The 22864-nt window shown below is 34.4% G+C and overlaps 2 long non-coding RNA genes across 3 annotated transcripts in view; both read right to left on the bottom strand.

The window, feature by feature from the left end:
• Positions 1 to 3478: 3478 nt before the first annotated feature.
• LOC134715844 (uncharacterized) lies at positions 3479 to 7473 on the bottom strand. Its single transcript, XR_010106809.1, has 5 exons — positions 7228 to 7473; positions 6877 to 6939; positions 5764 to 5831; positions 5195 to 5255; positions 3479 to 4039 (listed from the first exon to the last, which is right to left on the bottom strand). It is a non-coding gene; the product is annotated as an uncharacterized LOC134715844 (long non-coding RNA).
• A 40-nt stretch (positions 7474 to 7513) lies between these two features.
• The window catches only part of LOC134715843 (uncharacterized), a 45919-nt gene continuing 30568 nt past the window's right edge, over positions 7514 to 22864 (bottom strand). The window contains exons 3-4 of one of the 2 annotated variants that reach the window (XR_010106807.1): positions 9217 to 9315; positions 7514 to 7653 (exon numbers count right to left, since the gene is read on the bottom strand). This is a non-coding gene — a long non-coding RNA (uncharacterized LOC134715843). The remainder of the gene's footprint in view (positions 7654 to 9216; positions 9316 to 22864) is intronic. The other variant, XR_010106808.1, reaches the window with a different exon arrangement.

Raw genomic sequence — 22864 nt, forward strand, 5'->3', positions numbered from 1 at the left:
GATTTTAAGTTTCTGGGTAATGGGTTTTTATTCAATAAAATTGGTGTTTTTTCAGTTTTCTGATAGATCTTATCTCTCAAAAATGCTTTCTCAAAGTAAGGAATTTTGGTGAATTGTTTATATCTATTAACATGAGGTCACTTGCAATTTTTATAAATTTTAGATTTTACATTTACGAGTTAACAGGTTTTATCAATTAAAAAGGGGGGATTTTCCAGTTTTCAGACATTATCACAAAAATGTTTTCAGCAGTTCTCATGAAACTTGCTGAAATGTTTTATATCTATTGTTGTAAACTCCCTTTCGATTTTTATTAATTTTAGATTTTATGTTATTGAGTTAAGGGATTTTATTCATAAGAAAAAGGTGGTATTTTTTAGTTGTCAAAAATAACTCAAAATGCTTTTAGCAGATCTTATGAAACGTTGGTGTATTGTTTATATATATTGACTGAAGCTCCCTATGTTGCTAATAAAAAAAAAATGACCTAAAAGAGTTTGAATATTCTGACTTTTCCTAACTGATTTAATGAGGTGTGTGAATTTTTCTTAATAAGACTATGAGGCAAAGTGGTATATAGGGTAGAAAAATCAAAAGCACCAATTATAAGCATGCAATTTATCCAGTAATTCGAACAAATTTTGACACTCTAAAAGCAATTTATTCAGACTCAGCTCTGTGATCCTTTTCACAGACTATGTACCATATTATATAAAAGGGTAAGTGGTTGTTAGGACCTAGTCCTTAATTGAGATCCTTGTCAGATATTCCTGGCCATATGTCTTCCTTTTTGTCATTATTATATTAAGAATTGTTTTAATTATAGTATAACTAATCGCCGTATTTGTATATAAAAAATTAGACAACTTGTGACCGAACCACGCATGGATTAAACGAGTGCGCAGCACAAGTTTAATCCATAGCGGCGTTCGGTCACAAGTTGTCTTGTTTTTGATATTCAAATACGGTGATTAGTTATACTTTTTATTACATTGGCTAATGGCTTTTTTTTAAGAAATTAATGTTAGAAATGTAAGGAACTATATGTTTTTCCTACGCATTCACAATTTGTTTTGATCCGACGTTATCGACGTCTTGACAACGCCTATTATTGTATGACGTCAGAGAATGAAATAACCACGTTTATTTCACATGTGAAATTATCGGTTTTTATTTAACTGGGAAATCAATGTAATTCATTGCAACCAATGTAATAATTTACGGTAATATGTTCGTACGGAAAACAAGGAACATTATTCTCATGTAAAAAATTAAGATATTTCTAAATACACATTTATAAAAAATTTGTAAGGGTTCCGCGGAACCCAGTGTCTCGCCTACTTTTGCTGTAAATCGCAGGCTCAACAAAAAATGAGGAAAAAAATCATTAAAAAATTCCTATTGATACTATCTTTTGATTGTAAGAAGCTTCTGTCCAAGTTTGGTAAAAATCTAGGATAGCTAATGAATCTAATTAATGTTTTGAAAACTTAAACTGCCGACTGTATGTAATGTTAACTGGAAGAAAATCTAAGTCCATTTAAAAGTAAAATACAGAAAAAATGGAGTTATCTTTTTACAATATTTACTTCTGGATACTATCTTATGGTCATAAATAAGCTTCTGTCCAAGTTTGGTACAAACCCAGGATAGTTTAAGAAAGTTATTAAAATTTTAAAAACTTTAACCACAGAGTGAATGTAATGTTTCCCCGCAGAAAAACTAAGTCCATTTAAAAGTAAAATACGGAAAAAATGGATTTATTTTTTTACAAAATTTACTTCTGGCTACTATCTTATGATCATAAAGAAGCTTCTGTCCAAGTTTGGTAGATATCCAGTATAGTTTAAGAAAGTTATTAAAATTTCAAAAACTTTAACCACAGAGTGAATATTTGTGGACGCCGCCACCGCCGCCGACGCTGACGGAAAGTAGGATCGCTTAGTCTCGCTTTTTCGACTAAAGTCGAAGGCTCGACAAAAATGGAATTTATTACAAAGGATAATCATAAGATATACTTGAATTGTCCTGGACTTCACTTCTGTGATGGGTATATGTAAACGGAATCCTTCTCTGAATACGGGACAAACATATTAGTAGTGGTGAGACCCCAATGTCTAATGATCTTCAATTTATACCGAATATTGACAGTAAAAAAAATGCTAACATTCCAATTTTCAATAACAGTTAACAGCAAATACATTATCACAATAACAGATAACAAAAAAACTAAAAGCCCAATAACAGCTAACAAAGAATAAGACAATAACAGCTAACAGCAAATACATTTTCAAAATAACAGATAACAAAGAAATAAAATTGCCCCATAACAGCATAACAGTTAAACCCCTTGCCCCCCCTCTTTAAACACACCTGGCATTTTACAGCTATACATTAAAATGGGTTTTATTGTATGGTCATATATATGTAATAAGCGTAGAAATACTTGGATTGGAAGATGATAAAGATCTTTGCAATTTGAATACAGCTTTTAGTGATTTTTTGTATATAATTCTTCCTTTCCTTGCTTCAAAAGTCCACTAGATATAAATTTTAAACCTAAATATATTCATAATTATAAAACACATTCTATTGTATCTTTTTCAAAATAAAAATATTCTTTTAAAAGTTTACCAGGTTTGTCAAATATAATAACTTTGGTTTTAGATAGATTGACATCTAAACACCATTTAGTACAAATAGTTGATAAATCATCAAGTCGTTTTTGAAGACCTGCCTTGGAACTTGAAAAATAACAATATCATCTGCATACATGAGGCAGTCAATCCTGCGACCGTTTATATCAACAACATCTGGGCTTCCCTTAAATGCATCTGGTAAATCAGTTATAAAAATCTTGAAAAGATGTACAATTATGAGCCATTTGTAAAAGTCTTATAAAATCTAATCTATTTTTTAATTGTTTTTGAGAACTTTAACTGGTCAATGATAAAGCTATGAAAAATAAAGAGAGAACATTTTCCCGCCAAAATTCCAATGGCTAATATCTTAAATACAAGCACATTGACATATATATCTTTTTGCTTTTTTGATTCCTCAATTAATCCCCCATCAATATATACTAGTTTTATGGAAAGTTATTTATTCTCAAACTGAGCAGCAAACTTCCTTAAGGGTTAGATTAAGGGTGAGGTTGAGGGTTAAAGTAAAGGATGATAGTGAGTTCAAGGGTTAAGGAAATGCTCTATTAATGTGCAATTAAGTGCTCTATATTTTGTTACTTAGTGAGATAAAAAAGAAAGAGATTTAGGGAGTTTGCTTCTCTGTTTCAAAATAATTTACTTTTCAAAAGACTAGTTTACATTGATGGGGGATTAATAAAGAAATCCTAAGAGCCAAAAAAAAAGAAGGTCACCACGCTCGTTTATATATTAGCCATTGAAATTTTGTCAGGAAAATGTTCTCTCTTGACTTTTCATAGCTTTATCATCAACAAATTTTAAAAGTCCTCAAAAACTATTAAAAAACTAGATGGCTTCCTAAAAAGTTGGAAAATCTGCAATTTCAATAACACATGTGGACATAAACCTGATGGTAGTCTCACATATTAAAAATAACCTCAAAATCTGGAGGCTTCCAGAAAAAAAATCTGTATAACTGATTTTCAACAATTTCTTAAAGTCCAAAGCCCGTAATTTCGGCAAAAATTAGCTTTAATACAGTCAACCATAAAAGACTTTTTTATTCTATCAAATTGTCAACAATTACAATTATAATTTTCCAAAATGATAAGTATAAATTAACTTTTTTTATAACTATAATACAAGTTATTTATTTGCTAAGGAATACACATCAAAAGCTGGAACTACATATCTGTATACTACATTTGAGCCGAATGAATAACAGTATTCAAAACAAAAATTTATTAATTTACAGTAAATAGAAAAATAACAGCATAAAAAAATGAATCATTTGGCTTTCAGAATTACCATTTAAAGATTTTATTAAACACAAAAGAGCAATATATATCTGGTCTGCATGATTGTTATTCTCCATTGGATTGACCACACAAGGGCACCTGTAAAAGAAATAAAATGATATTTCATTTCTTGACAATCCATAGTAATTTCAAGAAATGATAAAATATATGAATTAGGTAATATTTTTAAATATTTGAGTGGTAATTTTTCTTTTAAATAGACAGATTTTGTTGAATATATAAATACATGTTTTCTATTTAAATTTATTGATTTACTAAAAAATATTGCAATAGAGATTGTGCACCTGAATTTGTTATAAAATGGAAAAAAAGCCATTTTAATAAGCTAATTTGGATTTTCAAGGTGTTAACATCGCTGTTAACAATATTGAATTAATCATTTATTCAGTGTCAAACAAAAGCATAAGCTATTAAGCTGAAAATTTGAAAAATTTACATACATGATAAAATTATAATTATTCAGGATATTTCAATAATCTTTCATTGTTAGGTTCTTTTTTTATGACATTTACTTTGTTTTCTCCATATATTGAATGAAGAAATGATTTTTTTTAAAATTTGTATTGAAAGAAATACAAAACTGAATAAGAAACAAAATTTATTATAATTAAGACATTGACAGCACTTGCCATTTCATTGCAAATAAATGTGAGGTTATCTCCCCTTTTCAAGTATTCAAAATTCTTTAATATGACGAAAACAATGGTTCTCGTAATGATTAAGTTCATGATTATTAGGTAAAAGTTTAAAAATGGTTCAAGAGAAAGTAGTTAAAAAGGACTATAATCCTTCTGAACATTAAAAACATCTGATTCACATCTATAAAGGCTGCAGTAGAAAATATAAATATAATTGCAAATAATAAAGATTTATAGAAATTTAAACTGTCCACAACATTACAATTAATTTAATTGAATTAATTAATTTGTATGAGGGTATTAATGCCCTTTGTCACCAGACGTCATGTAGTCATTATCAGGTTCTGTTAATGACTTGATTGAAAAAAACTTCATGATTTTTCAGAGGTCTCAAATAATGGTTGTTACCATTATTTTTTGGATAAAAAAAACACTTGATTTGTCATAATTTGTTTGATTTTATCATTAACTAAAACTTGACATTTTATTGCATGCTCCAAATATTATGTCATTCAGTAATAATTTTTACCATTATTGGTTATAAAGGTACCCCATTACCACCCTCTTGTATGTGGACAAATAAATATATTCTCACCTCAAAAAGGATCCAAATTCTACTCCAGCCAGTATCCAAAAGGACAAGCTGTGATGCTAACCTGTAATACAAAGTTGAATCAGTTAACTCTTCTAAAAATCTACAGTGGATTAAATGATTTTCATTGTGATTGAGGAAAACTTGGATTTCTTTGGATATTTGTAGAATGTTGGTCGATAGAAAATTGATACTTTGAACATTTAAGTTTGTGGTTCATAATTACTAAAGAAATCCAGTGAATCTTGATAAATAGAAAAAAAGACAAAAACAATTTCTGTTTAAAGCTTGACAGTATCTTTACTATCTTGGACAATTATGTACCCCTTTCCTCTGGAGCTGAATATCTCATTCAATGTAATTCAATCTTTATGATACCTGAACCATTATTTAACTGACATCAAACACTTTTAGATTAAAATAAAAGAAAATAGTTCCAATGTCCCACTTGTTGCACTTATTTAATATTTCCATAGGGCATAACTCTTTTAAAAAAGTTGATTGTCCACCATTATAAAAATTGTCAGAGATATTATGTGTTGCGTGGGGGATAAAAATTTGGGTATACATACCAATATGTTAGCAGTATCAAATCGCCAGTTCTTACTTCCAACACCATGGAATCAGTCCTCACATCAGCCTATAAACAAATAATAAAAGCAATATACTTGTATGAAATATTCCTTTTACAGGTCAATCCAAACACTATTGATATCTTTCTCAAAACAGTTTACTTATAACACATACTTGTTAAACTAGTCCATTGTGTTTGTATTGATAGACAAAAGTCAACTGATAAAGATTTCTTGTGGATATGCCATACTGTCCTCATTAACTTCAAAGATCCATGTAATTCTGTCGTGCAGTTTTAGAGGACTTGTAGTGAAACTGTTGCAAACGTATAGGCCAAAACTTTCAGTTCAAAGGGGCATAACATAACTAAAAGAAATAAAATGAATCATAAATTCTTATAAACATGCACTAACTTGTTTTATGAAATTCTTTTGTGTGCTTTCAGAGGAGTTGCAATGACAAGAACAGGACAGACAGGCCAAAAACATTATACCAAACACAAATTCACATTTTACATTATTTGAGTTCAGAAATAAAAAAAATCTATTATAGGAGGCTCGAGGGTATAAAAATTTCAGGAACATTTGTTTTTCATTTCAAATTTTATTTGTTACCTTTTGTAGTTGTTACTTATCATATTGTACAAAAATCATTCAAAACAAACAATCCGTGTTGGCCCCAGATGACTTTTAAAATGTTTCCATCATTGAAAAAGTTCCAAATTATCTCCCTTTGCATGAAAAATGCCATTTTTTGACTTTAAAATTGAAATATCTTTTTTAACTCATCGGTGACCTATATTTTTTAATAAAGTTTCAATATAAGCTGTACTTAAACTAAATTATTGTAAAATTTGAGCGATTTCTGTAATAAATTTCTTTTTTAATTTCGATATTACCTTTATTTCTCCTATTACTCCAACAGAAATAACCCACCTTTACAAAAATGTATGCTTCTTTCGAAGGCAGATTGTGAGCGCAAATGAACGGTGACCCCACCTTTTTATCTTATTTTTCTATTAACTATAAGATAAAGTTTATGTATAGAAAAATAAAGAGAAATCCTATATAAATGATTTAGACCCGCGAACCCCCTTAATGATTAAAACTTACTTTAAAAGTCTGATCTAATTGCCATTTCCAGTCTTGATCCTTATACACAAACCCAAAGCTGATCTACAATGTTTAAACAAATAATCTAAACTATACATATTCAGTTACAAAAAAAATATTCTGGATTTCTTTTTGACAAATAGGATATGAATGATGAAAAAAACTAAATTTTGTCTTGCTTAAAAATCTAGCTTCATATAAAATCCATGGAAATCAATTGGTCTGTGAATATTAATAATACTTCAGTTGAAAAAAAACATGATTTATTTATTTGTCTACTTTCTATATTAGTTGTTATTTACGTGCCTCGTACAAATCTAGTGTGGAAAGCCATAAGAACTATATTTTTACCCCTTATTCTTATTGTCCCATGTTAGTGCATTGTTGAGCATTCACAAACATGTTTAATCTGCGGGAGATCCAGTACTTTTTATAAGGTGGGCCCAAAGACAGACCTAAAAAAAAAAGGGGGGGCACTCCAGTCATGCTTCAGTGATTCCCTATATAATCAACTTATTTTTGGAGATATGAAACACATTCAAATTAATATATTGTTTGATGTCTAGTGTTCTTTCATGTACATTTTCATTTCTATAAAATCTATAAAAATTGTATGGCTGAAATAAACTTGCCTGATTTAGTTCATGGTTAAGCCTCAGACTTGGTTGATGATCTCTCTAACCATCTTTCTAAGAGTTGATATTGATTTCAAGCTGTTTTGAAGTGCTTTTCAACATTGGTTTTTATGATATCAAAATCCACTGTCCATTTAAATACCTGAAATGTCACAAAAGTGTTTATTTCTTTCTTCACAATAAGTTCTTTTTTCCAATTATGATGATTTATTGGATTAAATTATAATATTACATATTAAGTACCAGATGTGTGTTAAAACATATCTAATATTTTGAAAATTTGAAAAAAAATTGCTTGTAAACCACAATTTCTTCTACCCTTAAAAATTATTGTCTAGAACATTGCTTTCTAAGCGATGGTTTGTAGTCCCCAGAAAATGAATCAAATGCATTGGTATGCAACACAAGTATTATAAGTACATAATAAAATGAAAACTCAAACAGTTTTGAAAACATTAGGATTGGTGCTTATGCAAAATGAAATTTAGCATTTAAAACTTTATTGGTAATCCGAATATTTCATGCCCTTTTCATAGGCGGATTTAGGGGGGGCTCCCTTCTTGGAAAACATTTTGGTTGCTTATATAGGGAATCACTGAAGCATGACTGGAGCGGCCCCCCTCTTAGGTCAGTCAGTGGGCCCCCACTTATGAAAATTTCTGGATCCACCACTGCTTCTCGTAATCAATCTCAATTCTTTGTAGATGACATTGTCATGTTAGAGCACAGAAAACAAAAACCAAAATGAAATGTAGGTGGATAAAAGATCAGCTGATGTTGGACCAAATGAAACGATATTTTGAATGAAACAAAATTAATGTCAGTTACCGGTAACGGAAATGAACAAAATCCAGAAATTGTAAATTTTTCAAAATAAAAAAAATCAGGGCAGGACAATTTCAGAAGGGCAGGCTGGGATGAAAATCTATCAATTAATTTTTATTGGCCTTAGGAGAAATGATATCAAACAGATGTAACTCAAAATATTGACAATTCTATGTAAAGGGGTTCGAAATTCCGTTTGACAGCTTCAGTTTATGACCTTTTTTAACTGGACCAAATAACTACTCAACATTATTAAGCTCCCAATTTATCATCCAATACCTTTTAAATATTTCATGCATGAATTATCAAATATCTTTTAAATATTTTATGCATAAAATATCAAATAATGAGTAGTTAACAGGGGTATTTAATACCTCCTTTTAATTAAAACCTGATATTTTGATAATGAAACTGGCAACCTATAGTCAACTAAGATTGGAGTCTAGTGCACCCACAAGAGCAGGTTCGAACTCACAACCTCAGTGTTGAATAGCGAATGATTACAGTAGTAACCACTCTGCCACTGAGGCCCCCACAGCAAAATTTAAAGGTTTAAAATAAATTAACTACTATTTCTTAAATTTGGAAGAATAGTTGTATTTTTGTGCCTGTCCCAAGTCAGGAGCCTCTGGCCTTTGTTAGTCTTGTATTATTTTAATTTTAGTTTCTTGTGTACAATTTGGAAATTAGTATGGCATTCATTACACTGAACTAGTATATATTTGTTTAGGGGCCAGCTGAAGGAAGCCTCCGGGTGCAGGAATTTCTCGCTACATTGAAGACCTGTTGGTGACCTTCTGCTGTTGTTTTTTTATTTGGTCGGGTTGTTGTCTCTTCGACACATTCCCCATTTCCATTCTCAATTTTATGTATACAATACCTCTTCTATTCCGTCGTATAACATTGATTGATAAATACTGCACTTAGATATGAAATAGTGCTACATACTCATGGTATATCCATAAAAAGATTGAGTCTTCTACAAGTATAGAGACAGTGTCAATAAAAATGAAATTGAAGTCAAATACATATAAAAAAAAAAACACATTACAAAATATTTTGCCATAATTTTAAAATGCCTCAAATAAAGATTCCAAGGTGGAAATAGTTTATGATCTGAGAAAAATATGTTTTCTTTTAAAAAAGACCAGAGTACAAAATGTATTCAAAGCTAAAAATTTCTTCTTTTGGATATCACCAAACTTATGGGTATAGGAAAATGTGGTATGAGTGCCAAGAATACAATTCTCCATCCAAATAACAATTTATAAAAGTAAAGCATTATAGGTCAAGGTATGGCCTTCAACACTAAGCCTTGGCTCACACGAAAAACAAACTATAAAGGGCCTAAAAAATTACTATTGTAAAACCATTCCAAGAGATAACCAACGATGGTTTGTATGGTAATTTAACACATTTCCTAATTGTTGGGGTTAACTTATTTTAATGATGAGCATGTTATCTCCTTAAAAACATAGAAATGCTAAATATTGAACAAATAAATGGAGAACATGTCCCTCCATTCCCCTTCCACTAGTTAAAAGTAAAAATTAAATTGTATATCTTAAACTTTCGATTTGAATTTAATTTAAGAGTAGAATCTATTTTATATTCTATGACTAAACCAATAAAAAAACATTAACCAACCAAAAAGGTTTGACATTCAATATGAATTTCCTTAAAAATAATTTATTCAAACATAAAAAGAAAGGACAAGTGTCATTGCTTTTTTTTCAAAAATAAATAAGATTACCAGCCTTTATCTTGGATATTGGAGAAATTGTTGAAAACAGTGAAACTTTAAAATTTCAAGCCTCACTTTCAAAACATACATTTTTTTCTTCAAATTTTTAATTTATCGATTGCATGGTTTATAACTTTTTCAACATTATTAACAGTAACACAATGTTAAAGAGATTTTGATTCAAAATGCTTTTTTAACTTTATTTTGAAAATTATAAACAAAATTAAAAGCTTAAGGTGGTGTTACCCAACACCTTCACTAAAATTAATGTGGCTCTTTGAATTTTCATAAAGTTTTGACTAAGCATTTATTTTGACCCTTTGACAACAATATAAAAATTTCAAAAATATTTAAACCAACCTCTTTATCAGAAAAATTACTGGTTATATAGCAATTTGACAAACACTAATTTTGATCATTGAGAAGCTTAATATTCCCTTAACAACACAATGTCATTAAAAAGTTTAGCTTATTTTACAGAGTTATCTCCCTGTAGTGCTGACCTAACCTGGACCCCTGTTGTGTTCACTTATGGCTACACTGACAACAGGTATGGCCTAAATCCTGTGGTCATAATTCTGACCACGGTATTTAATAATTTGAAGAGACTATAACATCATGTGATATGTATTATGTATTATACTGGTAGAAAATCAAACAGAAATTAGCACATTTATAACTTTTTTTAGTTCTTATGGGAATAAAAGATACCAGCTCAGTTTGTCAAGAACATGTAAACACGCTCGTTAATTATTTATCTGTGCTACAACCATGGAGTTTATCAACAGATACTTTTTTGCGGCATCGCAGTATTAACATTTGAGGCCAATTTCCTATGACTTTAAGTGGCCATGAATTTTATCAGCAAATTGTTGAATTTGTAAGACTTGTCCAATTAATGACAAGGTGACAATTGCACCAACCCGTTCCTTTGGTGCGAAGCTATAGATAGAACAGCGGACCAGATTAGGTACCACCTTAATGCACTATAAAGTTTGGTCTTTTCAATCTCAATTGATATCAAATATCAAATGTATATCATTTCAAAATTACATAAAAAGATCCCTTTGAATAACACACACCATATCCTGAAAAACAAGATATCACTGAACTATCCATAGGACAAAAGCAAGAAACAGACAATAAAACCTGACCAATCAGAACTAGCTCAGAAAACAACGATGTTAATTGTTAGAAAAGACTTAGCACTTGAAGCACAATGTATTTCTGAAATGATCATTTGATATTTGTTTTGTCAATAGCAAATTGTTTTCAAATTAAGATTAATATTTTGTTATAAAATTCTACTATTAAGGTGGTACATCTGACCTTCGAAACAGAGGTACTCCAAAAATAACCACTGGTTTTCCGGAAATCTTAAATTATTATACTATGGAGCGCATTCAGCCTGAATTTTTATGCAAACTGATAGACAAGTGAATTTTGGCTCAAAATGGTTGAAATATATTTCTCTTTCATCAAAAGTTTCATTTCTGCAAATTTGTTGGTTAAATTAAGTGAACAATGACATCTAAAGCACTGTTTTATGTAAGAGTGGGCCTACTTTTACATACATTTTAAATTTGAAGGAGTAATTTGTGGTCTGACGCCTAAATAACACTAAGAAGCTCAATGATAAAAAAAAGTCTGTTAAACTGCTATATATCAAATGAAATTATTCTCATAAAGTGGGTGGCTCAAGTTTTTGGAGATTTTTATATTTTTATCCGGGGCCGCCCGTCCTGTGTGTTGAAAACAATGAGGATAATTAAAAACATCTTTTTTGCTGTTTACAGGTACAGTAGCTGCATGTGCAAATAAGAACTTATCGAGTTGATATTTATTGATTAAACTCACGTGATATTTAAATAATGTTTAAATAGTTCTATTTCAACAAATCATATCACAAACAAATAAAGAGTGTTTTTTTTATTTCAATTTAAATTTGGTATTTCAATACTTTTTTCATGTGTATATTTAAACATTTTCTCATTGTTGAAGGACTGGTCTGTGAACTTGAATATGAAGAACAGCAATACAATAAAAGGGTTTCTTTGCTGTAGACCAATTAAATTTGACATTTTTTATCTCATATTCTTCTATTTTTTCCTGCTTCTTGAACAGGGACGTTAGAAAGAACCCATCGAGCGTATCTTTAGTTTGGCTAAATCATTTTTCAATGTGGACTGCTTGCCAAAAATGACACCAGATAATCTCCAGAAAACTTTAGCATGACATCTCAAAGTCCCCTTCTACAGGCATGGGCAGGAAGCCTGTAGCTGTCGTAGACCGCTAGCAAACATCCGAGGCTGCCCGTCCTCGCAAGTCTGCGACGTAGGTCATTTCAACATCCATGACTGTCGTCCAATTTGGAGGTCACCAGCTACTTCCAGGAAACACCACAAGCAGCAAAATCACTTAATCCTACTCACATTGTCTATATTTCTTCAAGTCTTTCACTGTAGGCTGCTTAATTCTTCTGTCCATCCTCCTTGGTAGAATTGGAAATAAAAGAAAGTCATTATTATTCACATTAATGTACACAAATCAAAACATTTTTATACACAATTTTTTATATTTAAACATTTTCTCATTGTTGAAGGACTGGTCTGTGAACTTGAATATGAAGAACAGCAATACAATAAAAGGGTTTCTTTGCTGTAGACCAAGTAAATTTGACATTTTCCATCTCATATTCTTCTATTTTTTCCTGCTTCTTTAACAGGAACGTTAGAAAGAACTCATCGAGCCTATCTTTAGTTTGGCTACATCATTTTTCCATGTGGACTGCTTCCCAAAAATGACACCAGATAATCTCCAGAAAACTTCAGCATGACATCTCAAAGTCCCCTTCTACAGGCATGGGCAGGAAGCCTGTAGCTGTCGTAGGCCGCTAGCGAACATCCGAGGCCTCCCGTCCTCGCAAGTCTGCGACGTAGGCCATTTCAACATCCATGACTGTTGTCCAATTTGGAGGTCACCAGCTACTTCCAGGAAACACCACAAGCAGCAAAATCACTTAATCCTACTCACATTGTCTATATTTCTTCAAGTCTTTCACTGTAGGCTGCTTAATTCTTCTGTCCATCCTCCTTGGTAGAATTGGAAATAAAAGAAAGTCATTATTATTCACATTATTGTACACAAATCAAAACATTTTTATACACAATTTTTCATATTTAAACATTTTCTCATTGTTGAAGGACTGGTCTGTGAACTTGAATATGAAGAACAGCAATACAATAAAAGGGTTTCTTTGCTGTAGACCAAGTAAATTTGACATTTTCCATCTCATATTCTTCTATTTTTTCCTGCTTCTTTAACAGGAACGTTAGAAAGAACCCATCGAGCGTATCTTTAGTTTGGCTACATCATTTTTCCATGTGGACTGCTTCCCAAAAATGACACCAGATAATCTCCAGAAAACTTCAGCATGACATCTCAAAGTCCCCTTCTACAGGCATGGGCAGGAAGCCTGTAGCTGTCGTAGACCGCTAGCGAACATCCGAGGCCGCCCGTCCTCGCGAGTCTGCGACGTAGGTCATTTCAACATCCATGACTGTTGTCCAATTTGGAGGTCACCAGCTACTTCCAGGAAACGCCACAAGCAGCAAAATCACTTAATCGTACTCACATTGCCTATATTTCTTCAAGTCTTTCACTGTAGGCTGCTTAATTCTTCTGTCCATCCTCCTTGGTAGAATTGGAAATAAAAGAAAGTCATTATTATTCACATTAATGTACACAAATCAAAACATTTTTATACACAATTTTTTATATTTAAACATTTTCTCATTGTTGAAGGACTGGTCTGTGAACTTGAATATGAAGAACAGCAATACAATAAAAGGGTTTCTTTGCTGTAGACCAAGTAAATTTGACATTTTCCATCTCATATTCTTCTATTTTTTCCTGCTTCTTTAACAGGGACGTTAGAAAGAACCCATGGAGCTTATCTTTAGTTTGGCTACATCATTTTTCCATGTGGACTGCTTCCCAAAAATGACACCAGATAATCTCCAGAAAACTTCAGCATGACATCTCAAAGTCCCCTTCTACAGGCATGGGCAGGAAGCCTGTAGCTGTCGTAGACCGCTAGCGAACATCCGAGGCCGCCCGTCCTCGCGAGTCTGCGACGTAGGTCATTTCAACATCCATGACTGTCTTCCAATTTGGAGGTCACCAGCAACTTCCAGGAAACGCCACAAGCAGCAAAATCACTTAATCGTACTTACATTGCCTATATTTCTTCAAGTCTTTCACTGTAGGCTGCTTAATTCTTCTGTCCATCCTCCTTGGTAGAATTGGAAATAAAAGAAAGTCATTATTATTCACATTAATGTACACAAATCAAAACATTTTTATACACAATTTTTTATATTTAAACATTTTCTCATTGTTGAAGGACTGGTCTGTGAACTTGAATATGAAGAACAGCAATACAATAAAAGGGTTTCTTTGCTGTAGACCAAGTAAATTTGACATTTTCCATCTCATATTCTTCTGATTTTTTCCTGCTTCTTTAACAGGAACGTTAGAAAGAACCCATCGAGCGTATCTTTAGTTTGGCTACATCATTTTTCCATGTGGACTGCTTCCCAAAAATGACACCAGATAATCTCCAGAAAACTTTAGCATGACATCTCAAAGTCCCCTTCTACAGGCATGGGCAGGAAGCCTGTAGCTGTCGTAGACCGCTAGCGAACATCCGAGGCCGCCCGTCCTCGCAAGTCTGCGACGTAGGTCATTTCAACATCCATGACTGTCGTCCAATTTGGAGGTCACCAGCTACTTCCAGGAAACACCACAAGCAGCAAAATCACTTAATCCTACTCACATTGTCTATATTTCTTCAAGTCTTTCACTGTAGGCTGCTTAATTCTTCTGTCCATCCTCCTTGGTAGAATTGGAAATAAAAGAAAGTCATTATTATTCACATTAATGTACACAAATCAAAACATTTTTATACACAATTTTTTATATTTAAACATTTTCTCATTGTTGAAGGACTGGTCTGTGAACTTGAATATGAAGAACAGCAATACAATAAAAGGGTTTCTTTGCTGTAGACCAAGTAAATTTGACATTTTCCATCTCATATTCTTCTATTTTTTCCTGCTTCTTTAACAGGAACGTTAGAAAGAACTCATCGAGCCTATCTTTAGTTTGGCTACATCATTTTTCCATGTGGACTGCTTCCCAAAAATGACACCAGATAATCTCCAGAAAACTTCAGCATGACATCTCAAAGTCCCCTTCTACAGGCATGGGCAGGAAGCCTGTAGCTGTCGTAGGCCGCTAGCGAACATCCGAAGCCGCCCGTCCTCGCAAGTCTGCGACGTAGGCCATTTCAACATCCATGACTGTCGTCCAATTTGGAGGTCACCAGCTACTTCCAGGAAACACCACAAGCAGCAAAATCACTTAATCCTACTCACATTGTCTATATTTCTTTAAGCCTTACACTGTAGGCTGCTTAATTCTTCTGTCCATCCTCCTTGGTAGAATTGGAAATAAAAGAAAGTCATTATTATTCACATTAATGTACACAAATCAAAACATTTTTATACACAATTTTTTATATTTAAACATTTTCTCATTGTTGAAGGACTGGTCTGTGAACTTGAATATGAAGAACAGCAATACAATAAAAGGGTTTCTTTGCTGTAGACCAAGTAAATTTGACATTTTCCATCTCATATTCTTCTATTTTTCCTGCTTCTTTAACAGGGACGTTAGAAAGAACCCATGGAGCTTATCTTTAGTTTGGCTACATCATTTTTCCATGTGGACTGCTTCCCAAAAATGACACCAGATAATCTCCAGAAAACTTCAGCATGACATCTCAAAGTCCCCTTCTACAGGCATGGGCAGGAAGCCTGTAGCTGTCGTAGACCGCTAGCGAACATCCGAGGCCGCCCGTCCTCGCGAGTCTGCGACGTAGGTCATTTCAACATCCATGACTGTTGTCCAATTTGGAGGTCACCAGCTACTTCCAGGAAACGCCACAAGCAGCAAAATCACTTAATCGTACTCACATTGCCTATATTTCTTCAAGTCTTTCACTGTAGGCTGCTTAATTCTTCTGTCCATCCTCCTTGGTAGAATTGGAAATAAAAGAAAGTCATTATTATTCACATTAATGTACACAAATCAAAACATTTTTATACACAATTTTTTATATTTAAACATTTTCTCATTGTTGAAGGACTGGTCTGTGAACTTGAATATGAAGAACAGCAATACAATAAAAGGGTTTCTTTGCTGTAGACCAAGTAAATTTGACATTTTCCATCTCATATTCTTCTATTTTTTCCTGCTTCTTTAACAGGGACGTTAGAAAGAACCCATGGAGCTTATCTTTAGTTTGGCTACATCATTTTTCCATGTGGACTGCTTCCCAAAAATGACACCAGATAATCTCCAGAAAACTTCAGCATGACATCTCAAAGTCCCCTTCTACAGGCATGGGCAGGAAGCCTGTAGCTGTCGTCGACCGCTAACGAACATCCGAGGCCGCCCGTCCTCGCAAGTCTGCGACGTAGGCCATTTCAACATCCATGACTGTCGTCCAATTTGGAGGTCACCAGCTACTTCCAGGAAACGCCACAAGCAGCAAAATCACTTAATCCTACTCACATTGTCTATATTTCTTCAAGTCTTTCACTGTAGGCTGCTTAATTCTTCTGTCCATCCTCCTTGGTAGAATTGGAAATAAAAGAAAGTCATTATTATTCACATTAATGTACACAAATCAAAACATTTTTATACACAATTTTTCATATTTAAACATTTTCTCATTGTTGAAGGACTGGTCTGTGAACTTGAATATGAAGAACAGCAATACAATAAAAGGGTTTCTTTGCTGTAGACCAAGTAAATTTGACATTTTCCATCTCATATTCTTCTATTTTTTCCTGCTTCTTTAACAGGAACGTTAGAAAGAACCCATCGAGCGTATCTTTAGTTTGGCTACATCATTTTTCCATGTGGACTGCTTCCCAAAAATGACACCAGATAATCTCCAGAAAACTTTAGCATGACATCTCAAAGTCCCCTTCTACAGGCATGGGCAGGAAGCCTGTAGCTGTCGTAGGCCGCTAGCGAACATCCGAGGCCGCCCGTCCTCGCAAGTCTGCGACATAGGCCATTTCAACATCCATGACTGTCGTCCAATTTGGAGGTCACCAGCTACTTCCAGGAAACACCACAAGCAGCAAAATCACTTAATCCTACTCACATTGTCTATATTTCTTCAAGTCTTTCACTGTAGGCTGCTTAATTCTTCTGTCCATCCTCCTTGGTAGAATTGGAAATAAAAGAAAGTCATTATTATTCACATTAATGTACACAAATCAAAACATTTTTATACACAATTTTTCATATGTAAACATTTTCTCATTGTTGAAGGACTGGTCTGTGAACTTGAATATGAAGAACAGCAATACAATAAAAGGGTTTCTTTGCTGTAGACCAAGTAAATTTGACATTTTCCATCTCATATTCTTCTATTTTTTTCCTGCTTCTTTAACAGGAACGTTAGAAAGAACCCATCGAGCGTATCTTTAGTTTGGCTACATCATTTTTCCATGTGGACTGCTTCCCAAAAATGACACCAGATAATCTCCAGAAAACTTCAGCATGACATCTCAAAGTCCCCTTCTACAGGCATGGGCAGGAAGCCTGTAGCTGTCGTAGACCGCTAGCGAACATCCGAGGCCGCCCGTCCTCGTGAGTCTGCGACGTAGGTCATTTCAACATCCATGACTGTTGTCCAATTTGGAGGTCACCAGCTACTTCCAGGAAACGCCACAAGCAGCAAAATCACTTAATCGTACTCACATTGCCTATATTTCTTCAAGTCTTTCACTGTAGGCTGCTTAATTCTTCTGTCCATCCTCCTTGGTAGAATTGGAAATAAAAGAAAGTCATTATTATTCACATTAATGTACACAAATCAAAACATTTTTATACACAATTTTTTATATTTAAACATTTTCTCATTGTTGAAGGACTGGTCTGTGAACTTGAATATGAAGAACAGCAATACAATAAAAGGGTTTCTTTGCTGTAGACCAAGTAAATTTGACATTTTCCATCTCATATTCTTCTAATTTTTCCTGCTTCTTTAACAGGAACGTTAGAAAGAACCCATCGAGCGTATCTTTAGTTTGGCTACATCATTTTTCCATGTGGACTGCTTCCCAAAAATGACACCAGATAATCTCCAGAAAACTTTAGCATGACATCTCAAAGTCCCCTTCTACAGGCATGGGCAGGAAGCCTGTAGCTGTCGTAGACCGCTAGCGAACATCCGAGGCCGCCCGTCCTCGCAAGTCTGCGACGTAGGTCATTTCAACATCCATGACTGTCGTCCAATTTGGAGGTCACCAGCTACTTCCAGGAAACACCACAAGCAGCAAAATCACTTAATCCTACTCACATTGTCTATATTTCTTCAAGTCTTTCACTGTAGGCTGCTTAATTCTTCTGTCCATCCTCCTTGGTAGAATTGGAAATAAAAGAAAGTCATTATTATTCACATTATTGTACACAAATCAAAACATTTTTATACACAATTTTTCATATTTAAACATTTTCTCATTGTTGAAGGACTGCTTCCCAAAAATGACACCAGATAATCTCCAGAAAACTTCAGCATGACATCTCAAAGTCCCCTTCTACAGGCATGGGCAGGAAGCCTGTAGCTGTAGTAGACCGCTAGCGAACATCCGAGGCTGCTTAATTCTTCTGTCCATCCTCCTTGGTAGAATTGGAAATAAAAGAAAGTCATTATTATTCACATTAATGTACACAAATCAAAACATTTTTATACACAATTTTTCATATTTAAACATTTTCTCATTGTTGAAGGACTGGTCTGTGAACTTGAATATGAAGAACAGCAATACAATAAAAGGGTTTCTTTGCTGTAGACCAAGTAAATTTGACATTTTCCATCTCATATTCTTCTATTTTTTTCCTGCTTCTTTAACAGGAACGTTAGAAAGAACCCATCGAGCGTATCTTTAGTTTGGCTACATCATTTTTCCATGTGGACTGCTTCCCAAAAATGACACCAGATAATCTCCAGAAAACTTCAGCATGACATCTCAAAGTCCCCTTCTACAGGCATGGGCAGGAAGCCTGTAGCTGTCGTAGACCGCTAGCGAACATCCGAGGCCGCCCGTCCTCGTGAGTCTGCGACGTAGGTCATTTCAACATCCATGACTGTTGTCCAATTTGGAGGTCACCAGCTACTTCCAGGAAACGCCACAAGCAGCAAAATCACTTAATCGTACTCACATTGCCTATATTTCTTCAAGTCTTTCACTGTAGGCTGCTTAATTCTTCTGTCCATCCTCCTTGGTAGAATTGGAAATAAAAGAAAGTCATTATTATTCACATTAATGTACACAAATCAAAACATTTTTATACACAATTTTTCATATTTAAACATTTTCTCATTGTTGAAGGACTGGTCTGTGAACTTGAATATGAAGAACAGCAATACAATAAAAGGGTTTCTTTGCTGTAGACCAAGTAAATTTGACATTTTCCATCTCATATTCTTCTATTTTTTCCTGCTTCTTTAACCGGAACGTTAGAAAGAACCCATCGAGCTTATCTTTAGTTTGGCTACATCATTTTTCCATGTGGACTGCTTCCCAAAAATGACACCAGATAATCTCCAGAAAACTTCAGCATGACATCTCAAAGTCCCCTTCTACAGGCATGGGCAGGAAGCCTGTAGCTATCGTAGGCCGCTAGCGAACATCCGAGGCCGCCCGTCCTCGCAAGTCTGCGACGTAGGCCATTTCAACATCCATGACTGTCGTCCAATTTGGAGGTCACCAGCTACTTCCAGGAAACACCACAAGCAGCAAAATCACTTAATCCTACTCACATTGTCTATATTTCTTTAAGCCTTACACTGTAGGCTGCTTAATTCTTCTGTCCATTCTCCTTGGTAGAATTGGAAATAAAAGAAAGTCATTATTATTCACATTAATGTACACAAATCAAAACATTTTAATACACAATTTTTCATATTTAAACATTTTCTCATTGTTGAAGGACTGGTCTGTGAACTTGAATATGAAGAACAGCAATACAATAAAAGGGTTTCTTTGCTGTAGACCAAGTAAATTTGACATTTTCCATCTCATATTCTTCTATTTTTTCCTGCTTCTTTAACAGGAACGTTAGAAAGAACCCATCGAGCGTATCTTTAGTTTGGCTACATCATTTTTCCATGTGGACTGCTTCCCAAAAATGACACCAGATAATCTCCAGAAAACTTCAGCATGACATCTCAAAGTCCCCTTCTACAGGCATGGGCAGGAAGCCTGTAGCTGTCGTAGACCGCTAGCGAACATCCGAGGCCGCCCGTCCTCGCAAGTCTGCGACGTAGGTCATTTCAACATCCATGACTGTCGTCCAATTTGGAGGTCACCAGCTACTTCCAGGAAACACCACAAGCAGCAAAATCACTTAATCCTACTCACATTGTCAATATTTCTTCAAGTCTTTCACTGTAGGCTGCTTAATTCTTCTGTCCATCCTCCTTGGTAGAATTGGAAATAAAAGAAAGTCATTATTATTCACATTAATGTACACAAATCAAAACATTTTTATACACAATTTTTTATATTTAAACATTTTCTCATTGTTGAAAGACTGGTCTGTGAACTTGAATATGAAGAACAGCAATACAATAAAAGGGTTTCTTTGCTGTAGAGCAAGTAAATTTGACATTTTCCATCTCATATTCTTCTATTTTTTCCTGCTTCTTTAACAGGAACGTTAGAAAGAACCCATGGAGCTTATCTTTAGTTTGGCTACATCATTTTTCCATGTGGACTGCTTCCCAAAAATGACACCAGATAATCTCCAGAAAACTTCAGCATGACATCTCAAAGTCCCCTTCTACAGGCATGGGCAGGAAGCCTGTAGCTGTCGTAGACCGCTAGCGAACAACCGAGGCCGCCCGTCCTCGCGAGTCTGCGACGTAGGTCATTTCAACATCCATGACTGTTGTCCAATTTGGAGGTCACCAGCTACTTCCAGGAAACGCCACAAGCAGCAAAATCACTTAATCGTACTCACATTGCCTATATTTCTTCAAGTCTTTCACTGTAGGCTGCTTAATTCTTCTGTCCATCCTCCTTGGTAGAATTGGAAATAAAAGAAAGTCATTATTATTCACATTAATGTACACAAATCAAAACATTTTTATACACAATTTTTTATATTTAAACATTTTCTCATTGTTGAAGGACTGGTCTGTGAACTTGAATATGAAGAACAGCAATACAATAAAAGGGTTTCTTTGCTGTAGACCAAGTAAATTTGACATTTTCCATCTCATATTCTTCTATTTTTTCCTGCTTCTTTAACAGGGACGTTAGAAAGAACCCATGGAGCTTATCTTTAGTTTGGCTACATCATTTTTCCATGTGGACTGCTTCCCAAAAATGACACCAGATAATCTCCAGAAAACTTCAGCATGACATCTCAAAGTCCCCTTCTACAGGCATGGGCAGGAAGCCTGTAGCTGTCGTAGACCGCTAGCGAACATCCGAGGCCGCCCGTCCTCGCAAGTCTGCGACGTAGGCCATTTCAACATCCATGACTGTCGTCCAATTTGGAGGTCACCAGCTACTTCCAGGAAACGCCACAAGCAGCAAAATCACTTAATCCTACTCACATTGTCTATATTTCTTCAAGTCTTTCACTGTAGGCTGCTTAATTCTTCTGTCCATCCTCCTTGGTAGAATTGGAAATAAAAGAAAGTCATTATTATTCACATTAATGTACACAAATCAAAACATTTTTATACACAATTTTTCATATTTAAACATTTTCTCATTGTTGAAGGACTGGTCTGTGAACTTGAATATGAAGAACAGCAATACAATAAAAGGGTTTCTTTGCTGTAGACCAAGTAAATTTGACATTTTCCATCTCATATTCTTCTATTTTTTCCTGCTTCTTTAACAGGAACGTTAGAAAGAACCCACCGAGCGTATCTTTAGTTTGGCTACATCATTTTTCCATGTGGACTGCTTCCCAAAAATGACACCAGATAATCTCCAGAAAACTTTAGCATGACATCTCAAAGTCCCCTTCTACAGGCATGGGCAGGAAGCCTGTAGCTGTCGTAGGCCGCTAGCGAACATCCGAGGCCGCCCGTCCTCGCAAGTCTGCGACATAGGCCATTTCAACATCCATGACTGTCGTCCAATTTGGAGGTCACCAGCTACTTCCAGGAAACACCACAAGCAGCAAAATCACTTAATCCTACTCACATTGTCTATATTTCTTCAAGTCTTTCACTGTAGGCTGCTTAATTCTTCTGTCCATCCTCCTTGGTAGAATTGGAAATAAAAGAAAGTCATTATTATTCACATTAATGTACACAAATCAAAACATTTTTATACACAATTTTTCATATTTAAACATTTTCTCATTGTTGAAGGACTGGTCTGTGAACTTGAATATGAAGAACAGCAATACAATAAAAGGGTTTCTTTGCTGTAGACCAAGTAAATTTGACATTTTCCATCTCATATTCTTCTATTTTTTCCTGCTTCTTTAACAGGAACGTTAGAAAGAACCCATCGAGCTTATCTTTAGTTTGGCTACATCATTTTTCCATGTGGACTGCTTCCCAAAAATGACACCAGATAATCTCCAGAAAACTTCAGCATGACATCTCAAAGTCCCCTTCTACAGGCATGGGCAGGAAGCCTGTAGCTGTCGTAGGCCGCTAGCGAACATC

The sequence above is a fragment of the Mytilus trossulus genome, chromosome 4 (genome assembly GCF_036588685.1).
Source record: "Mytilus trossulus isolate FHL-02 chromosome 4, PNRI_Mtr1.1.1.hap1, whole genome shotgun sequence".
Taxonomy (NCBI): domain Eukaryota; kingdom Metazoa; phylum Mollusca; class Bivalvia; order Mytilida; family Mytilidae; genus Mytilus; species Mytilus trossulus.